General features: G+C 39.4%; 1 pseudogene across 1 annotated transcript; it reads right to left on the bottom strand.

Moving 5' to 3' along the window:
• Positions 1–18,505: 18,505 nt before the first annotated feature.
• On the bottom strand, positions 18,506–21,436 carry LOC307096763 (melanoma antigen preferentially expressed in tumors-like; annotated as a pseudogene). Its single transcript has 2 exons — positions 21,381–21,436; positions 18,506–19,142 (listed from the first exon to the last, which is right to left on the bottom strand). The product of its transcript is annotated as a melanoma antigen preferentially expressed in tumors-like (transcript).
• Between the last annotated feature and the right edge of the window lie 285 nt (positions 21,437–21,721).

Genomic DNA, 21,721 nt, shown 5'->3' with positions numbered 1-21,721 from the left:
TCTGTTTCAGATACTATGAAAATAACCTTATTTTTATTATTTAATGATAGATAAATAATAAATTAAAATGATAAATAATAATTATATAGTTTAACAGTTCAGCATTCTTAGTAGGTAGAGAATAACAGCCCACTTATTTTATCTTTAGGTGTGCAGAGCCCAGAAGAATAAACTTCTGTTTTTGGCCAATGTGGAGAAACAGGATCAGTGTTACCAACCTGCTCAAAACAAAGCAAATAGAAAATAAAAAAACAAAAAGTCTCTCTTATAGCTTCTGATAGCTAGTCATTCCTTGGTTTGAGGAGAGCATTCTCCCTATGCCTTTACATCATCTTACCTCTATACATTTCTCTCTACCTAAATTTACACTTTTTATTAAAAAAAAAAACCAGCAACATATGATACTGTAATGGGGTCCATTATAACTTGATTACTTCTATAAGGATACTATTTCTAAGTAAGATCACATTAATAGATATTTGGAGTTAGACCTTCAATATCTTTTTGGGTGGCACAATTCAACCCATAATAGGTGGTAAAAGAGAAAAGAAAAAACTTCTTGGCAATACATTCTGTGATTGTAGTTTTTAACACTTTCTGGAAAAGCTTTACTTATTTCATAAAATATCCAGGACAATATTTTGCAGATTTATGTTCATTACATTTCTAAATTATAAAGGTAGTTGCTAGATAACTGTGAAATTAAGTTATAATGTGGATTAAAATATAAGAAAAATAGTCCTATTTGCAACAAATCAAACAAAGTTCTCCCTCATTTGTCACCTGAAATGACTGGTCACAAAAGGAAGCAAGGAAGAAAAGACCTACAAAGCCAAAAAATATTCAAACAGAAATATTAAATCCTTGCCTATCAATAATCACTTTAAATGTAAAAGGACTAAATTCTACAATCAAAAGACATAGAATGACACAATGGATAAAAACACAAGACCAAACTAGATTAAAAGTTTAGTCTATATATATATATATGTAGATATATAGATATATAGATATTTATATCTATATGTATATCTATATATATCTATATAGATATATATATAGATATAGATATTTAGATATAGATATTTATATCTATATATAGATATATCTATATATATCTATATATCTATATAGATATATCTATATATAGATATAAATATCTATATCTATATATATATAGATAGATAGATATAGATATTTATTTCATGTATATATATATATATATACATGAAATAAATATCTATATCTATATATCTATATATATATCTTCCATGCAAATAGAAAGCAAAAGAAAGCAGGTGTAGCTATTCTTTTATTAGATATAGTATTTATAACAAGAGATTTAAAAATCATTATATAATGATAGAGAGGGTAGTTCATCAAAAGAATTTAACATTTGGAGGTAAAATTATAAAACTACTAGAAAGAAAGTATAAGAAAACATTCCTTGACGTTGGTCTTAGCAATGATTCTTTGGTTTTATCACCGAAAGAAAATTCAACAAAAGCAATAATCAGCAAATGTAAGATGATATCTAGTTGTGGTTTTGAGTAATGTTTTCCTAATGATTAGTGATGAGCATCTTTTCATGTACTTGGACATTTGTGTGTCTTTTTTTTACCAAATGTTTATTTTGGCCCTTTGCCCATTTTGTAATTAAGGTTTTGTTTTTTTGTTTGTTTGTTTTTTGTCTTTTCCTTTGCTATTGAGTTGTATGTGTTACATATTTTTATATTAACCCCATATAAGATATATATTTTGCCAAATTTTCTTCTCATCCAAGGGTTACCTTTTCATTCTGTTGATTATTTCCCTTGCAGAATCTTTTTAGTTTGATGTAGTCCAAGTTGGTGAGTTTTGTGTTTGTTGCCTTTGCTTTTGGTGTCAAATCTAAAAAAAAATCATTGCCAAGGCCTATGTGAAAGAACTTTTTTCCTATATTTTGTTTGTTTAAATAGATAGCAGGTGGCTAATTCTCTGTTAATATATTATGAAGAAATGAGTTTTTCATATAGATGGCTTTCAAAGTAAATTGACCAGAATTTTGTTTGTAGTAATATATAATAGTTACTACTGAAAAATGTATTTAAATATGACTTCTATAATCTATATTTACATATATAAAGTAAAAGGTATACTAATATATTAAAATTTTAATGTAATTATCTCCAGTGATAAGGTAACTCAGAGAGATCCTCTCTGCCATCTTCATGCTACTCAAATCTATAAATAAGATAAACATCAATGAAATTTGGTAAGTTTCAAGAAAATTTGGTAATAGGTTATGAATCAAATTATATGTAACACTTGTGGCAAACTCTCTGTCTAGTGCCTTCTCAATGATTCAGGGACTTATTCTTCTTGGCTTTTACCAAGAACTTTGGTTACAAAAGAGGATTCAGTGATTTTGTCTCCATTCTATGATACTGTCCATTGTTTTATCATGTGATTTGGTATGAGTTACTCTGTAACTTTAATACAAATGAAAATCATTCATATGTTTCTATTTATACCACTAGAGGCCTGGTGCATGGATTTGTGCACCAGTGGAGTCCCTCGGCCTGGCCTGCTCACTCTCCCAATCTGGGACCCCTTGGGGGGCGTCGGACTGCCAGTTTTCACCTGATCACCACAGGCCAAGGGTCTGCCCCCTGGTTGTCAGTGCACGTCATACCTACCAGCTGGTCGCTTAACCATATATATATATATATATATATATATATATATATATATATACACACATACACACACACACACACACACACACACACACACACACACACTAGTGCTCAGTGCACAAAATTTGTGCATGGTGGGTGGGGGGGTTCCCTCAGCCCAGCCTGCACCCTTTCTAATCAGGGACCTGTTGGGGGATGTCCGACTGCCGGTTTAGGCCCAGGGATCGGGCCTAAACCGGTAGTTGGACATCCCTCTTGCAATCTGGGACCACTGGCTCCTAACGGCTCACCTGCCTGCCTCCCTGATCGCCCCTAACTGCCCTCCCCTGCAAGCCTGATCTTGCCCCCAATGGCCCTCCCCTGCCAACCTGATCTTGCCCCCAACGCCCTCCCCTGCTGCACTGATCTTGCCCCTAACTTCCTCTGCCTTGGTCCCCACCACCATGGCTTTGTCCGGAAGGAAGTCAGACGTCCAGAAGATGGCCAGTCGACCCAGTCTAATTATCATATTTCCCTTTTATTAGTATAGATAGATTATATAAGATAGGATTGCTTAAATGCGGCGGGGGGGGGGGGGGAGGGGGAGCCTTTTTCAGCAGGAGGAGATGCTCTTGGCAGACAAAAATACATAATCCCTATATCTGGACTGATAGCCAGACATATGCACTATACTTATACTGCCAAACTGGTCATTAAAACACTGAACCACTTGCTTACACCTTACACCAAACAGCTGTTGCCCTTAAAACCCCTCCTCATCCCCCACCTTAGGTTTTGCCTTCGCAGTTCACACAGATTAGGTTTTGATTGGTTGGTTTCTATGACAGTCAGCTTCAGAAGCTTTGCCTTCTAAGCAGCCATTGGCTCCTCGCAATTCACCCAGATTTGGTTATGATTGGTTGGTTTCTATGCCAGTCAGTGTCTCTGGGCCTATCTCCAGGCCTGATCAGAGAGGCGGGGCTGATCAATAGCCACCCCAGGCTGTTGGTGAGTGGGCTGAACTGCTGATCTCTCAGAGAGAGAGGCACAGTTGCTGGTGAGGCCTGAAGAGAGAGAGAAGCAGAGTCTGATCCACAGCCTGGAGGACGGTTAGAGGCAACCAGGCCAGCAGGGGAGGGCAGTTAGGGGCAACCGGAGGTCGGACATCCGTCTCGAAATCTGGGACTGCTGGCTCCTAACCACTCACCTGCCTGCCTGCCTGGTCACCCTTAACCACTCTGCCTGCCTGCCTGATGCCCCTAACTATTCCCCTGCCTGACTGCCTGGTCACCCTAACCGCCCTTCCCTGCCAGCCTGGTCACCCCTAACCACCCTCCCCTGCCAGCCTGGTCACCGCTAACTGTCTCTGCCTCAACCCCACCACCTGGCTTTGTCCAGAAGGATGTCCGAAGGATGTCCGCTCTAATTAGCATATTACCCTTTATTAGTATAGATAGATGTATTTAACTATCCTTTCATTTATAAATATTTATATATTTTTTCACTTTTGAAATTAATGAGGAGATAGAAGGGGGCTAAGTAGTCAAGGACAGGACCATGGAAGGGGTGGGTGGAGCAGAACCCGGAAGTCCAAGAGTAATAGAAGATTGTGGAATAACAGGAGGCAGCCTGCTGACTGTACCCTGTTCCTAGAAAAACCACAGAGACAAACAAAAGGACCTAGAACTGAACCCAGTTGGCGGGTGTTGCTAAAGCAACCCAGCTGTGTGGGAAGGAAGCATGTGAGAGATGTGAGCTTTAAAATGTATGGATTTTGCCACTGCAGAATTCTTTGAAAAGATCAATCAGGAACTAGCAAAGCATATATCTACCCCTAGACAAAGAGCACACTCTGCTCTTCTCTCTGGTGCACTGGGTTCCTGGCTCTCCTGTGGCAGGGGATATGCTCTCCTGCCCCCATGTGGCTTATGGCCATGTAGACTCCACATGGACTGATGGACTTTAATTAGCTTGGGTGCTGAACTACACCCCGCTGCAACATGGAATTGAAGCTCTGGACACTGGGCTGCTGTTGACTCTCCTGGAACCCCAGCTGCACCTTTTCCAGGGCTGGCTTAAGGGGCATGGAACTGTGGAACCTGAGACAAGCTTCATAGGCAACCGGTGTGGGCTCCCTCCCTGCCTGCTGCAGGGAGTCCTTCTATCTCTCAATAAACTTTGCTTCCACTAACCATCGTTATCCCTGAACTCATTCTTTGATTTTGAGACAATGAACTTGGACCTGATCACAGCACTTTGATTTCATTAACATTTAAAAATGTAAAAATACACATTTTTACTAGTATAGATTTGACTGTATATCTGAAAAATAAATTTCTAGTACTGTTAGAAACAAAGGATTTTGTATTTTAACTATTTCAAGCAATTAGTAACAAACCATCTTCCCAAAATATTACACAGATTTTAATCCCTTCCAATTAAGCATGTAAATTATTTTCCACACACTCTCACCAATAATGATAATTTAAAAAATATTTATTTTTCGACATTCTAAAAGGTGTCTTATCTAGTTTTAATTTTCATATCTATTTAATTCTATTGCCTGTTTATTGATGTGATTGTTTTTTGTGAATTGGCTGTTTGTGCTATTTTGTAATATATAAGTGCTCCTATTGTGTGTGCAGGTATCCATATAGTAGTTAAAGAAAAAGAATAAACACCAGCCAGTGCTCTATTTTCTATAATAATGGACCACTTCATAAAATTACATGCTTCATGTATTGGGAAAATAAGTATTAAATAATTGTATTATTTTTTTTGGTCAAAATTCTTCCCCTCTCATACATGCTTACATAACATTTCCACCTGCAGAAGCATGCCCTATTTTTAATAAAATCTAACTTGGAGATGTTTGACTTTGTTCTCATAGCCGTTTGTGCTGATTTAGTGAAGTGTACTCAATGTGCTTAGATAAAATGTTTTCTGACAGAAAAAATAATATTGTCCCATCTAAAATGCTTTGTCTCAAGGTAAAAATAGCCAATTTCAGTCTTTCTTTAGAAAAAAAATTACAGCATTTATATAATAACAATGTGAGTGTCAGAGGGCTGGCTTACCAGGCTGTATTTCTGGGAGACTTCCTAAAGCCAGAGCTTCCAATCACATAGTGCAGTTAAGCCCTTTATCTTCTCTAGGTAGATAAATTGAGTGCCATGAACTTTGCTGTGCAGGGAACTTTTGAATGAAACCCTTTAAGACTAAAGCCCTATTTTCTGTGAGTGAAAATCAAATCATAGCCTTGCAATTTTTATCAATAAAATAGGTGTACATGTTAGCTGATCCTGTCTTAGAAATTGCTTGATATTATTGATTATTTAGCATTCTGTGACTTCATAAATATTTTACAGAGCAACTGCTAATCAATTGTCCCTTAAATAAAATTTGATTTTTAGTTATATTTTATCCAAAGCTATTTTTATTTATATTAGTAAAAATACAAATAAAAATGTTTTCAGATTTAATTATTCTGGTGTGTTGATAAATAGTAAATAAAATCACTTATATAGTGGTAGCCACAAAGGTAAAATTATTTTTAGAAAAACTAACATTATGACTAAGAGAGAATAAAGCACAGTAAAGAGCAAATATAAAGAAGAAATTAAACTGAAAAACATAGCATGCATATTACACATGTCATGCATTTGTAAAAATATCTCATGTTGAAATAAGTACCATTAAATTCTCTTCTTCTTCTTTTTTTGTAATTCAATCTGAAAGAAAACAGGGGACAACTTTATAATTTTGGAATTTTCTTCATTAAAAACTAAGTATCATGTAATATTTAAGCATCCTACTCTAGAATCACTAGATTGAACTCTTCCTAATCTTATTATTATGCAAGTTATGTAAATGACTAAACTTCAATCTCACAAGGTTGTGTGAGAATTAAATTAGATTTGCACTTATAAAAGCATTTAGCATACTACTTATCACGTAATAAGAGCTAATAAAATGTTTTATAAAATAAATGTGATAGAAATAATTGCCATTCTCTACATGATAAATCTTAATTTTTTGTGACAGGAAAAGAAAATGTTGGTAGGTTTGTTATACATACTAATATATGGAGCTATGTGTGTGTGTTGTTTGTTGAACAAATAGACATATATCCAGAAGACATGTTCTAGTTTAAAGATGAAAGATTGAAGATATTACAAAGCAATATAAAACACAGAATAAAAAGGTAAAAATGTGAATTAAAACAAAGCTAATGAGAAAAAATAAAATAAAAGAGAGGTTAAGTATCAAGAAAGAAAATCTGATCATTTTTTTGTTCTATTTCTCTAAAAAATGTCATTGGTATTTTAAAAAAATGTTTTTATTGATTTCAAAGAGAGGAAGGGAGAGGGAGAAAGGAATTGAAACATCAATGATGAGAGAATCATTGATCAGCTGCCTCTTGCAGGCCCCCAAGTAGGAATCGAGCCTGCAACCCAGGCATGTGCCCTGAACTAGAATCGAACCATGACCTCCTTGATACATGGGTCGGTGCCCAACCACTTAGCCACACTGGAGAGGCTCATTGGCATTTTGATAAGTATTGCATTAAATCTATGTATTGCTTTGGGTAATATGGACATTTTAACTATGTTGATTTTTCTAATCCGTGAACAGAGAATGTCTTCCCATTTCATTGTATCTTTTTCAATCTCTTAATAATGCTTTGTAGTTTTCAGTATATAGGTCCTTCACATCCTTCGTTAAGTTTATTCCTAGGTATTTTATCATTTTTGTTGCAATTGCAAAATAATTTATTTTTATTTCTTTTTCTGAAATATCATTGTTAGTATATAGGAATACAGTGGATTTTTATACTTTGAAAAAATGTTCAACTTTACTAGCTGTTAGGAAAACACAAATCAAAACTACTGTGAGATACTACTTCACACCTTTTAGAATGGCCATTATTAACAAGACAAGTAATAAGTGTTGGAAAGGAGAAACAGGAATCTTCATTCACTGCTGGTGGGAATGTAAACTGGTCCAGCCAATATGGAAAACAGTATGGTGGTTCCTCAAAAAATTAAGAGTAGAGTTACCATATGACACAGAAATCCCTCCTCTGCATATCTACCTGAAAAATTTGAAAACATTTATTCGCAAAGATATATGCACTATTATGTTCATTGCAGTGTTATTCACAGTGGCCAAGATATGGAAACAAAGTGTCCTTCACTAGATGATTGGATAAAGAAGATGAGGTACATATACACAATGGAATTCTACTCAGCTACAAGAAAAGATGGAATACTACCATTTGAAACAACATGGACGGATCTTGAGAATACCATACAAAGCAGAATTAGTCAGACAGAAAAAAAGAACCATATGATGTCACTCATTTATGTTATATAAACTGAAAACAACAAATGAACAAAGAAAAACAAACAAATAAAAACTCATAGATAAGGCCAACAATATGGTGGTTCCCAGAGGGAAGGGAGTTAGGGAAGAGATAAACAGTAAAGAGGGTCAAATATATGGTGATAGAAGATGTTTTGACTTTGAGTAGTGGGCACACTATGCAATATACAGATTATGTATCATAGAATTGAACACATGAAACTCATATAGTCTTACTAACCAATGGCACCCCAATAAATTTAATTTTAAAAATATTTAAAAAATCAGAATTGTTTTAAATTTGAAATATGTAATTTTGAAATACTGCATTAAGAGAAAAAAGCAAACAAAACGTATAACACTTTTAAAATTATATATTGTTTTACTGTTTGTAAATTATTTTAACCATCCTTTTCTTTGGTGATATTGCAATAACTACTTGAGTTTGTGAAACTGGATGCTAAACCACACTTTTAACAGATGAGAAATTATGGCCTAGAATTTTTAACTGATATCACCACAGTTACATGACAAATAAGCAGCTGGGCCTGAAAAATAAATTCAAATTTTCCTTAGTGCTTTCTCATTAAATTATTTTTGTCTTTGTAAATAAATCTTTCTCAGGTGGATTATCTCAAACCTTTGTTGAATACCTATCATATACTGAGAGCTCTGTCATACTCCATATATCTTTTATCATTTAAGGCTTCTAATAATCCTGTGAATATATTAAAGTACAGATTTAAGGACAGAAATGTTACGCAACTTACCCTAAGTTATAACTACCAGCTTGTAAATTGTGGAATTTTGTCTTGAACACCAATATATCTGATTCCACCTTTTGTACTAGTTCTTACAAAGAAATGGATTCTTATTGCTAAATTCTCATTGGCACCTATTAATCAGTCTGCAAATATTTGTTGAAAGACTGATCAAGCTAATAAATAAATGAGTAAGTGAATGTGTTTCAGTATAAAACCTCTACAACTGTATCACAGATATATGGGAACCAAAAGTTAGGGAATCATACGGACTACATAAGGAAAGGGTAGAAAACTCTTACACAATCACATATCCCTAGATGCTGCAATCAAGGCAAGTGTTTAATATTGTTATACATAAACTGTTTATCATTCATCTGTGCCCCATAAAGGATTTTTTTAAATGTTAACATCAATTAGAAGTAATTCTTTCTGTCAAATTAAATTACCCTGTACAGAATGTAAGCTCATCCGAAATAAGAATGCCTTATTCACAACGTCACCACGACTAGAATATTAACTTAATCTAGCTAGTAATAATCAATATTAAGATAGTCTAGAATACAAAGATATACGTTGGGTTAATGCCCATTCATTCTATCAAGCTCAATATAAGGTAGGAATTTTCCCAATGTTTTCTTTCCCTATAATTTGTTTGCTATAAAATGAAATAAAAAGATCCCTGGTTGCTTTGCATAAGTGTACTGACATGTCTTAGAATACATAAAAAAAAACTTTCACTCTCAAGAGATTTTTGGGGTCTATTTTGAATGACTATAGATAGCTTAATGTATTTATTAGACCTAGTCTCTTCCTATTGACTCAAAATCTCTATAAGTAATTAATCCCACTATTTTTTATTTATTCAGAGTTAAAATGAAAACACAGTATCAGAGAAGATGATTTTGTTTTGTTTTGTAACTATAATAATAAAGTTTCTAAAATGCAGGTTCACTAGAAGTATCTATTTTATAATTAAAGACAGGGAAAATCAGTTTCTGATTTTCAAAAACATGTTTTTGAATTTAGTTGTTTTTTTTTTCAAAATCAGTATTAGATGGATGCACTCAATTAGAAGACTATTTCAGTGTAAACATATAAATTATTCTGTTCTAGTAATTCTTGAGTGTTTCTAGTACAACTAATGTCTGAATACTCTATTAAGAAAGCTTACATTATAAAAGAGAAACCTGCAGTCACCCTTGGTAGTCTGTTATACTTATTCATGAAATGTGCAGCTTGTGGTAGAAAGTATATATCTTTTCATAGAGAAGCAAAAGCCATTATTGACTTTTATTATTTCTGCTATCTGATTATTACCTACTAATTTTTAAGAAAGTACATATAGTTATAATTGCACCCCAACTTTTATAGAACAGTAACTAAACCAGTCTAAGATATGAGTTTGTCATTTCAAATAATTTTAAATCTTCTTTAAGGCTACTACTGCAGAATACCCAATAGCAAAGGCTATTACATGTTATGTAATCCTAGAATGTAGACCTATGAAAGATTTCTCTTGTTTTACTTATTTTCCTTTTAAACTACCAACTTGATCAGACATTAATTTAATCTGGAATTATTTTAATTTATTCCTCAAGGTTCACTCTGTCTCTATAACTGTTTCAGAGTATACTCTACTCTCCATTCTAGTGCTTAAAAAGATCATTCTTGTTTCAAAATTCAACATTTTCCATGAACTAGTGAAGTGATTTTTGCTTTGTTCCTAGACAGACTTGAAAGGTAGCCAAACTCACACACTAAATAATATCTCACTCAAAACACGATTCTCAGTTCTACAAAGAAAAGAAATTGAATCACTTTGAAAAGTTCCATGGATGATCATCCTCCCTCCTCTTTGTTAAATTAAAACTTTTTGCTAAGACAATGTGAATGTTATACCACAAAATAGTATGTAAAAATCACAGAATACCTTTCTCCATTCCTACTATCTCCACAAGTACCTCCTGACATTTATAGCTCAGTACAACCATATTGATATATATTTCTATCATCTTAGCATTCTACTGCATTTATCACTTACATTTTATTTTCTCATTTCTCCATCTTATGCTAATTTTAATAAATGCATTATTTTATATGTACTATAGTTTTATTTCCTCATTTGTATAAAACTATCCCTGACAAGATGAATGTCAATGGTTCTTCAAATAAACTATTCTATCTATCACAGAGTTGGGCACAAAGTATTTGAGCAAAAACAAACAAACAAACAAACAAAAGACATCAACAAGAACTTGAGTATATTATTATATCATTCAATTCAAAATTATTGAATAAAATAATTGATATGAATTGCACCTATTGATTGAAATGGGACAAATTCATGACCACTTAATATGCTGGTTGGCACAGTTAGAAATTTGTAAGAGCAAGCATACTGAGTAGGTTTTTTTGTTTGTTTGTTTTTGTTTTCTTTCTGAACACACTTGAGAAAGACTCAAGCTCTCAAAATTAATAGTAATTCATACTGAATGTTCAAGAACTCAAATCCCTATCTCTATTTTTTTCTGCCCCTAATAAATATATGTAATCAGAAACCTCATTACTCAGATCACCAGCCTCTCGTTCAGACATTTGCCACTGACACTATCCACCATAACCAAAAACATGCATCCACTGGGGAGCAGGAGTTTCAAGGAAGGTGTTTGCTGTCTCACTAAAAGGGGACACAATGCAGAAGCATGATCGTTAGTTCTCCTTTCCCCCTTTCTGTTAGCAATCATCCTCCAACCATGAAAACACAAGTATGAGGACCCACTCTTGATACTACGATGTGGAAAGGTTAAGCTATGCATTGCGAGCAAGTCATTTAGTGTCCCAATTGACTAACTCTGAAATTGGTTAAAGTACTACATGGAGATTTTGTCACTCTCCTCAAATATTTCTACCTGGTACATTAACATTGTAATTTGAATTTATAATCACTCTGAAATTTGTTCACAATTGTCAGATAAAGTAACACATTTTCTCCTTATTTTAATATCCTGATCTCTGCCTCTGAGAGTCAATAGGAGTATTGAAACAAGATTATTTATGCTGGGAAAGCCATGCACAATTTCAAAACCCTCAATACATTTTACCACATTACAAAGAAATCATATGAATTTGTTTTAAGAAAGGAACAAGGTAATACTGACTTTGACCTGTTCTGGGACCTCATTTCCACAAGTACATCATATTAGACTAAGATGAAAGTTTTCACTTCCTTGTTTTCCAACTTTATGTGTGGAAAATACAGTTTCCCCTGATGCTGCAAAGGCTACAAGTTAAATACTTATTTCCTTATATCTGATTCAAAAATACAAGACGCAGAGAGCTAAATAGTAGAAAAAAAATAATACACAGTTCACTGTCACAGCTTAAAAAATGTGGGGTTTAGCAATAATGGAATTTTAACTTGACATATAGTATTTGGGGGGAAAACTACTGTATTTTTTTCAAAAATTAAAATAAAAGATTGTTATACTTCTGTAACAACAACAACAATGTGTTTTTGTTTTGAATTTGACCTTTTTGGTCCATAAAACAGGTTTGCACATGGCTCATTTCCAAGGCCGATTAATCATTTACTGAACAGTATTATGTTGTCTTCTTTGTAACTATACTTTGAAAAACATACAGCTAAATAATCTGTTTTAAACAGTTCTTTTCTTCCTGTAGTTAAAAAGAAACAATAGGTATTCAGAAAGATTATTCTGACTTTTCAAATACCTTTGTAAGAACATCAAGGCAATGTATCATTTCAGTGTGCTATTAAAAAGCCATATTGATTATAATGACATATGTTATTTAGAAGAAAGTAGCATTTTATTTATTTTGTCATGTGATAGTCTTACTGGATGAGGGGGCATTTCTAATTTTATTTTGTAAAATTTATTGCATTTTTACAGTTTGCTAGGGCACGATAAAACTATTATTTTGAGGAATAATCATGAAATTATGAGTTTTACATTTTTTTAAATAAATTATGTTATAGTGTGTTATAGTGAGACTTTACCACATTGAAAAACGTATCTAGATTGATTTTTATTCATGTTTATTTAATTCAAGGAAATTATTAGAATATTGATACTCAGAGCTAACTGAAATGACAGAATTTCTTTTCCAAAAGAAAGTAATTGATGTTTGAATACAGTATTTAAGATTATTGTGTATATATATTCCCCTATTATCAAGATTGTCCACTCCAGAAGACAGTTTTCTTAGAATCTAAATCGCAAATATACTAGAAATTCTAGGTATGTATTTCTACTTATCAATATATAGGAACATCAATGATGGCAAAGACGTAACTACATAAGGGTTGACTGTATGTTCCAGAATGAGAGATCCCTGTGTATGGAGTTCATCGGTGGCAAAAATAACTGTAACTCCTCATAATTCCGCATTCAGGAAAATTGATACCTCTTCAAGGAAATCCTAATCAGTTCTTCATGGCTCCTAATCCATAAATACAGTCCCCAGTATCCTATCTAATAAAAGAGTAATATGCAAATTGACCGTCACTCCAACACACAAGATGGTTGTCCCCATGTGCTCAAAGATGGCTGCCCCCATGTGGACACAAGATGGCCACCACAAGATGGCCAGCAGGGGAGGGCAGTTGGGAGGGAACCAAGCCTGCAAGGGAGGGCAATTGGGGGCAGTCAGGCCTGCAGGGGAGGGCAGTTAGGGGTGACCGGACTGGCAGGGGAGGGCAGTTGGGGGGGACCTAGACCTGCAGGGGAGGGCAGTTGGGGGCAACCAGGACTGCAAGGAAGGGCAGTTGAGGGAAACCAGGCCTGCAGGGGTAGGCAGTTGGCGGGAATCAGGCCAGCAGGGCAGTTGGAATGCTGTATCCACTGAGCCAAACTGGCGAGGGCTGACATGTATTTAATAAACATCCTCCTATCTAATAAAAGAGTAATATGCAAATTGACCATCACTCCAACACACAAGATGGCCACCCTCATGTGCTCAAAGATGGCCACCACAAGATGGCCAGCAGAGAGGAAGTTGGGAGGGACCAGGCCTGTAGTGGAGGGCAGTTGGGGGCAACCAGGCCTGCAGGGGAGGGCAGTTGGGGGTGACCAGGCCAGCCGGGGAGGACAGTTAGGGGTGACCAGGCATGCAGGAGAGGGCAGTTGGGGGTGACCAGGCCAGCAGGGGAGGATAGTTAGAGGCAATCAGGCTGGCAGTGGAGCAGTTAGGTGTCGATCAGGCTGGCAGGGGAGTGGTTAGGGGGTGATCAGGCTGGCAGGCAGAAGCAGATAGGGGCAATTAGGCAGGAAGGCAGGCAGGGAAGCAGTTGGGAGCCAGCAGTCCTGGATTGTGAGAGGGATGTCCAACTGCCCGTTTAGGCCCAATCCCGGTGTGGTATCGGGCCTAAACAGACAGTCGGACATCCCTCTAGGGGTCCAAGATTGGAGAGGGTGCAGGCTGGGCTGAATTTCATGCACCGGGCCTCTAGTAGAAAATATTTGTAAATCTTCATACACTAAACCTCATAAGGTTAAACCTTTTGTTCTTATAATGTCATCAAGTTGTTATTCCAAAGGCATTTATTAAAAAGGACCTGGATTTTCCAATGTTTAATAATACTTTACTGTCATAGGAAATTTAGATAGATAGAAAACAGATACAGTAATTTCTTGTTATTTGTAGTAGGTATGTGCTATAAGAAAATTGCCATCCACACCCCGAGACCTATTTTGTTCATTGGTTTATTTTATTCATTAGATTCCACGTGTAAGTGAGATCATGTAATAATTGTCTTTCTCTAACTGGCTTATTTCACTCAGCATAATAGTCTCCACAGCCCTCCATGCTGTATCAAAGGGTAAGAGATCCTTCTTTTTTACAGCTGCATACTATCCCATTGTATAAATAAAACCACAGCTTTTTATCCACCATCTTCTGATGGGCACTTGGACAGTTTCCAGATCTTAGCTATTGTAAATTGCACTGCTATGGGCATAGGGGTGCATAAATTCTTTCTGATTGTTGTTTCCAGATTCTTAGAAATTATTCCCAGAAGTTGGGTTGCTGGGTCAAACCGCAGTTCCATTTTTAATTTTTTAGGAAACTGTTTTCCATAGTGGCTACACCAGTCTGCATTCCCACCAACTGTGCACAAGGGTTCCCTTTTCTCCACATTCTCACCAGTACTGTAGTTGTATGCAGGAACAGAATAACAGAACTCAGGTTCGGGGTGGAGTGGGAGGGGACAGAAACAGATTAACCAAAGAATATATATACAGATATGCATAACCCATGCGCACAGACAATAGTATGGAGAAGTCCTGGAATGGGGTGGAGGTTGGGTGGAGCAGGGCAAAAGGGGAATAAATGGGAGACATCTGTAATACTATCAACAATAAAAAATAAAATTTCTATAGGCCCAGATTTAGCATATACTGAAGAATTGCTCCTAGAGAAACAGAGGATTAGGTTCCTGAGAACCTTTGCTTACAACCAATTAATAGGTAACGTGTTTTAGGCATGTTTCTGCTTAAAGATACATTGTTTAATATACACTGAGTGGCCAGATTATTATGGTCTCTGAACACATAATAACCTGGCCACTCAGTGTGTGTGTGTGTGTGTGTGTGTGTGTGTGTGTGTGTGTGTGTGTATACTAGAGGCCCGGTGCACGAAATTCATGCATGGGGGGGGGTTGTCCCTAAGCCTAGCCTGCACCCTCTCCAATCTGGGACCCCTCAAGGGATGTCTGACTGCCCGTTTAGGCCCGATCCCAGTAGGATCGGGCCTAAACAGGCAGTCGGACAACCCTCTCACAATCCAGGACTGCTGGCTCCCAACTGCTTCCCTGCCTGCCTTCCTGATTGCCCCTAACCGCTTCTGCCTGCCAGCCTGATCACCCCCTAACCACTCCCCTGCCAGCCTGATTGATGCCTAACTGCTCCCCTGCCAGCCTGATTGCCCCTAACTGCTCCCCTGCCAGCCTGATTGCTCCTAACTGCCCTCCCCTGCTGGCCTGGTCACCCCTAACTGCCCTCCCCTGCAGGCTTGATTGCCCCCAACTGCCCTCCTCTGCAGGCCTGGTCCCTCCCAACTGCCCTCCCCTGCTGGCCATCTTGTGGTGTCTATCTTGTGTCCACATGGGGCCAGTCATCTTTGACCACATGGGGGCAGCCATCTTGTGTGTTGGAGTGATAGTCAATTTGCATATTACTCTTTTATTAGATAGGATATATATATTAGAGGCCTGATGCATGAATTCATGCATGGGTGGAGTCCAGCCAGCTTGGCCAGGCGGAGGGAACATGGGTGGTTGGCCGGCCTGCCTGCTGGTTGAACTCCTGGTCGAGGGGACAATTTGCATATTAGCCTTTTATTATATAGGATATACACTGAGTGGCCAAATTATTATGATCTCTGAACGCATAATAATCTGGCCACTCAGTGTATATTGCTGATTCATTAACATAAAACTCAAGGTCCACAACACTATTCCTCATTCCTGAACAAAGCTTATCTAATGCATGAATTTTTCTGTTAGACATGTAACAGCCTTCTTATAGGTAGTACTTCAGCACTGTGTTTGGGTATATTTTAAACAGCAAAACACCAACAAAAAACACAAAAATTCTGGAAATGTGTCACTAAATAGATAATGAAAAGTCCACTTGTTTTGTATGTGATAGCTGAAAGAAGACAGTTTCACACTGACTTCAGCTGGAAATGTGTGCCTTATGTGACCCAAATTTTTGCTGCTCTTAGAAAAATATCTGCAAATGAATTTGAAAATAACATGAGTATTGATTTGGGGTTACATATACATTTTACTGAGTAAACAAATTAACACGCATGGAATCAGAAAGTAATAAGAACAGACTAAAGATAGATATATAGAAGATAACCTCTTTTATGTTTGATTTTGTTTCTTCTGGTATCAACATTTTTAATGTTAAAATTCATAAATATATTTATGTATTTCTTTAAATATATTATGTTACAATATATAATGTAATGCTTTGTTTTGTTTTCTGATTATAAAAGTTAAAAATGTTTATTATTTAAAATAATCTGCAAACTACTGAATTATATATATATATATATATATATATATATATATATATATATATATAGTGCAGAATCATGCTATCTAAAAGTGAATCAAGCCCTAGCTGGTTTGGCTCAGTGGATAGAATGTCAGCCTGCAGACTGCAAAGTCCCGGGTTCGATTCTGGTCAAGGTCACATGTCCAGGTTGTGGGCTCGATCCCCGGGGGCGGGGGGGGGGGGGGGCATGCAGGAGGCAGCCAATCAATGATTCTTTCATCATTGATGTTTCTATCTCTCTCTCCCTCTCTTTTACTCTCTGAAATCAATACAATTCTATAAATATATCACAGCTTTTTATCCACCATCTTCTGATGGGCACTTGGGAGTTTTTCCAGATCTTAGCTATTGTAAATTGCACTGCTATGGGCATAGGGGTGCATACATTCTTTCTGATTGGTGTTTCCAGATTCATAGAATGTATTCCCAGAAGTTAGGTTGCTGGGTCAAACCCCAGTTCCCTTCCCCAACCCCCTAGAGATTCAGGTGCATATTTCTAACTCTATAGGACCCATCTCCCCCAATAAACCATCAACCCCCCTGTCAGCATTTCCCCCCACCACTGAGTAGTTGTCTGAAACTGTGGCTGCTGTGTTCCTTTAAGATACATTTATGCCTGGGCTTCAATGTCCAAGTGCCCAAAGTAAAGCCTATGAGATGTGCACCCAGCTAGATAGCCATGGAACAGGATCACAGAATGGGATTTAGGTCATACAAGGTTCTATAGCCACAGTGAGGACAGGGGCAAGCATAGAACCAGACCATGCCAAGCCGCCCCAACTCCTGCAGCATATGCTTCAGCATGGCATGCACCTGGGCAAGTCGGCCCAGGTGGACGGTGCCGCTTGTTTCCTCGTACCTGTCCAGGGGGGCCGCATACGGCACCCAATTCAGCTTGCTCAGCCCGATGGTGTGGCGAAGCAAGACCTCCAGACGGTCATGGAGATGGGGTTTTCACAGAAGCTTAAGGTCATGACCTGGGCAGGGCAGGCAGGCCTTCCAGCTGACTGACGTTCAGTCTCTTTCTAAAAGCAGGTAGTTAGTGATGGGCAGAGCCTCCAAGGGGATCTTCAGGCACCTGAGGATCTGGTCCAGGCGGCCTCTGAGGAAGGAGACGTCGTCCAAGTAGAGTGCCTGGAGGTGGGGCAGGCTGAGGGACTGAAGGGTGACCAGGCTAACACACTGCTCCTCCTGCTCCAAGGTGGTGCGAGAAGACGTAAAGACGTGGAAGAGGAGGAACCGGTGCAGCCTGCCCATCCGGCCCAGGTAAGGAGCGAACTTCCTCAGAGTAGACAGCTTCCAGGGAAAACTTACTTCCAAGTCCTGGACAGAGTAGAGCCGCACCATATTCAGGATGTTACTGTTTCGCTTCAACACCGCAAAAACCTTCAGCTTCTTACAGCAAATCTCTCCTCTCTTTGACTTTCTTAAGAGGTAGCTAAGGGACTCATCAAGGGTACCTTTCTTTTTTTTTTTAATATATTTTTATTGATTTCATAGATGAAAGAAGAGGGAAAGATAGAAACATCCATGATGAGAGAGAATCATGGATCGGCTGCCTCCTGCAAGTCCCCCACTGGGGATCAAGCCCACAACCCAGGCATGTGCCCTTGACTGGAATGGAACCTGGGACCTTTCAGTTCACAGGCCGGCACTCTATCCACTGAGTCAAACCAGCTAGGGCGAGGGTACCTTTCTTGAGACAAAGATCTACCAACACCTCCACAGCGGCCAAAGGGGGGTTTAGCCCCGCCCTTAAACTTCCCACTTTCCCCCTCTTCCTCTTGGCTGCAGGGCCTCAGGCTCCAACAGTGAGCACACATCGGCCCTGGTTCCGGCCCACACAATCCAGAACTCCTGATGAACTTTCTTCTGTAAATTCAAGCAACTACAGTTCCCATCTCCTGGGGCGAGTCTCCTGGGCAAGCAGGGCATCCAGTCCATCGAGCGCAGCCTGCACGATACCGTGGTAAGGCTGCCAATCATCAGGGCCCCCAGCGGGAGGCAGGGGCGGGCCACGCCGGATCGCCTTCAGGACTTTGCTGTGCTTCCCGGCAAAGGCCGTGAACAGCGGTGGGAAGAGCTCCACAGGCAGCGGCTCCAGAGCAGCGATGGCCGAGGCTTCACCCCTCAGGCTCTGGCATGCCAGTTCCGGGAGTCTGCGTGGAGCAGGAGGCTCATCCCGTGAAGCCGCTCTGAAATAGATCCTGGAAGTAGACTCGATGGGGGTGTTGGTGCCACATGGAAATTCCCAAAGGTTCGAGTTAACACACCTTTAGGCAGACAGTGGTATCCTCTGAAGATGTCTTCCTTCCACACTGGTTCAGCTCAGACTGGCCTCAGGTGTCCCAGGACTTGGTTTCCCTGCTGTCCTATGGCCTCGGTCACCCGGGTCCACCCAGGTCTGAGAGTAAGAACCACATGGTTTTCCTCAGGCCCTGCTCCTCACCACCTGGTCTCGGGCACAGGGCTGGAGGGAAAGAGGCGGCCTGGGAAGCCTCCTGAAGCTCGGTGGGAAACAGCAGGATCCCACCAATCCTGCCTTCTGGTTTCTTCCTGAGTGAAATCTCTTAAGTGTACTCATTTTATCTCAGCATTTTTTCCTGGAATTGGATATAATCAATAATAGACACACACACACACACACACACACACACCCCCCAGTATGAAAATTAGGTAAGCATTTGCAGTTTGCTTTTACAATACATTGTCTTTATGTTGAATATTTATCATTTTTAAAATTTATTTTCCATGTATGTGAATTGAATATATATTTTTTTATTTTATTGATTTTTTACAGAGAGGAAGGGAGAGGGATAGAGAGCTAGAAACATCGATGAGAGAGAATCATCGACCAGCTGCCTCCTGCACACCCCCTACCAGGGATGTGCCCGCAGCCAATGTACATGCCCTTGACCGGAATCGAACCTGGGACCTTTCAGTCTGCAGACCGACGCTCTATCCATTGAGCCAAACCGGTTTCGGCTGAATATTGATTGAACAACAGAATGGTTAACATCCTATCTAATAATAGAGTAATATGCAAATTAGGCGTCACTCCGCGACAAAAATGGCGGCTCCCATACCCACAAGATGGCGGCGCTTAGTCCTCTCAGCCCCGCTGCTGGAGTGTCTGGCCTGTCCCACCAGCAAACAGAGCACTGAGAGCAGGGCATGGAGGCTTCCTTAGTGCTGCGGCAGCGGGAAGCTGCCAGGCCCTGCGCACACGGAGCCGCCGGAGGAGCGGGGCCTGGGGCCTTCCCGATGGTCGCCACGGTGATCGGGAGGACGCCAGGCCCTGTGCACACGCGCACATGGAGCTGGCGGAGGAGCGGGGCCTGGGGCCTTCCTGGTGGTCGCCACCGCGATCGGGAGGATGCCAGGCCCTGCGCACATGGAGCCGGTGGGCAATAGGGAAGACTCCAGTGCCAGCAGAGCAGGGCATGATGGCTTTCTGATCTCTGCAGCCGGGAAGCCTCCAGGCCCTGCATACCGGGCATGGCAGCTTCCTTAGTGGGGCAGTGGCAGGGAAGTCCCCAGACATGGCAGACAGAGCCCAGACAGCAGGGCTTGGGAGCTTCCTTAGTGGGCAGTGGTGGTGGGAACACCCCCAGGCCCTGCAGACAGAGCCTGGACAACAGGGCATGGGGGCTTCCTTAGTGTGTCCATGTCTGGGAAGCCCCCAGGCCTGGCAGACAGAGCACACTGCAGGGCATTGGAGCTTCCTTCACATGGCACATGGTGGCAGCAGGCAGAGAGCAACAGCACGGCATGGGGGCTTCATCTCCATGGCTGCAGGGAAACCTCCAGGCCCCGCAGAGAGCAGAGAACCCTGGGGAGTGGGCCTAAGCCATCAGTAGGATATCCGCTGAGAGTTCCTGGATTGTAGAGGGTGCAGGTTGGGCTGAGGGACCCCCCGTGCACGAATTTCGTGCACCGGACCTCTAGTATACACACACACACACACACACACACACACACACACACACTAGAGACCCAGTGCCCGAAATTAGTGGGGCAGGGGGGGAGGGGGGGAGGGAGGTGATCCCTCAGCCAGGCCTGAACCCTCCACAGGTGGCCTCCACAGGGGAACAGCTCTTGTGTTGAGCATCTGCCCCCTGTTGGTCAGTGCATGTCATAGCAACCAGTCTTTCTGCTGGTTGTTTCACCATTTGGTCAATTTGCATATTAGGGTTTTATTATATATGATATATATATATATATATATATATGAGCTCTTTTCTTTTTTACTGAATTTACTGGGATGACATTGGTTAAAAATTATATAGCTTTCAGGTGTACAATTCTATAATTCATCATCTGTTTATTCATTGAATTAGGCTGTTGTCTTTCACATTAATAGAAAATTATTTCTCTCAGTTTAGCAATATAATTTTGTAGTTAATTGTCTCTCAATACATTTCTGTTTTCCTTATTTTAATAAAAGCACTGGATATGGCTCAAGCTTTCTTCTTTTGAAATCTTCCCTATCTCAATTAATTTTCACTCACCCTCTTAGACGCTCACATTTAAACATTTGTAAAAATCTTGATACTTCTCTTTCCATTATACTCCACCTGTAAATTCTATCAGAACATACTATTATTCCAATCAGTTCCCACTACTGCCACTGCTAACAATTTGTTCTGTGTAACTGCCATCTCTCACCTGGATTATTGTGACATCATTGTGAATGCTCTCCTAGCCTTAACCTTTGTTCCCCATCTATTTTCTACACAGTTGCCAGACATAACCTATTAAAATGTCAAATCAGATCAGATCAACCCTATGAAAATTTCTTCATAAAATCTAAATCCTTAAAATGGCCTACTAGCCACTACATGATTTATAA

The sequence above is a fragment of the Cnephaeus nilssonii genome, assembly GCF_951640355.1.
Source record: "Cnephaeus nilssonii genome assembly, chromosome: 3".
Lineage (NCBI taxonomy): Eukaryota > Metazoa > Chordata > Mammalia > Chiroptera > Vespertilionidae > Cnephaeus > Cnephaeus nilssonii.
Note: the sequence above shows the minus strand (reverse complement) of the source record. Positions and strands in the feature narration are given on the sequence as shown.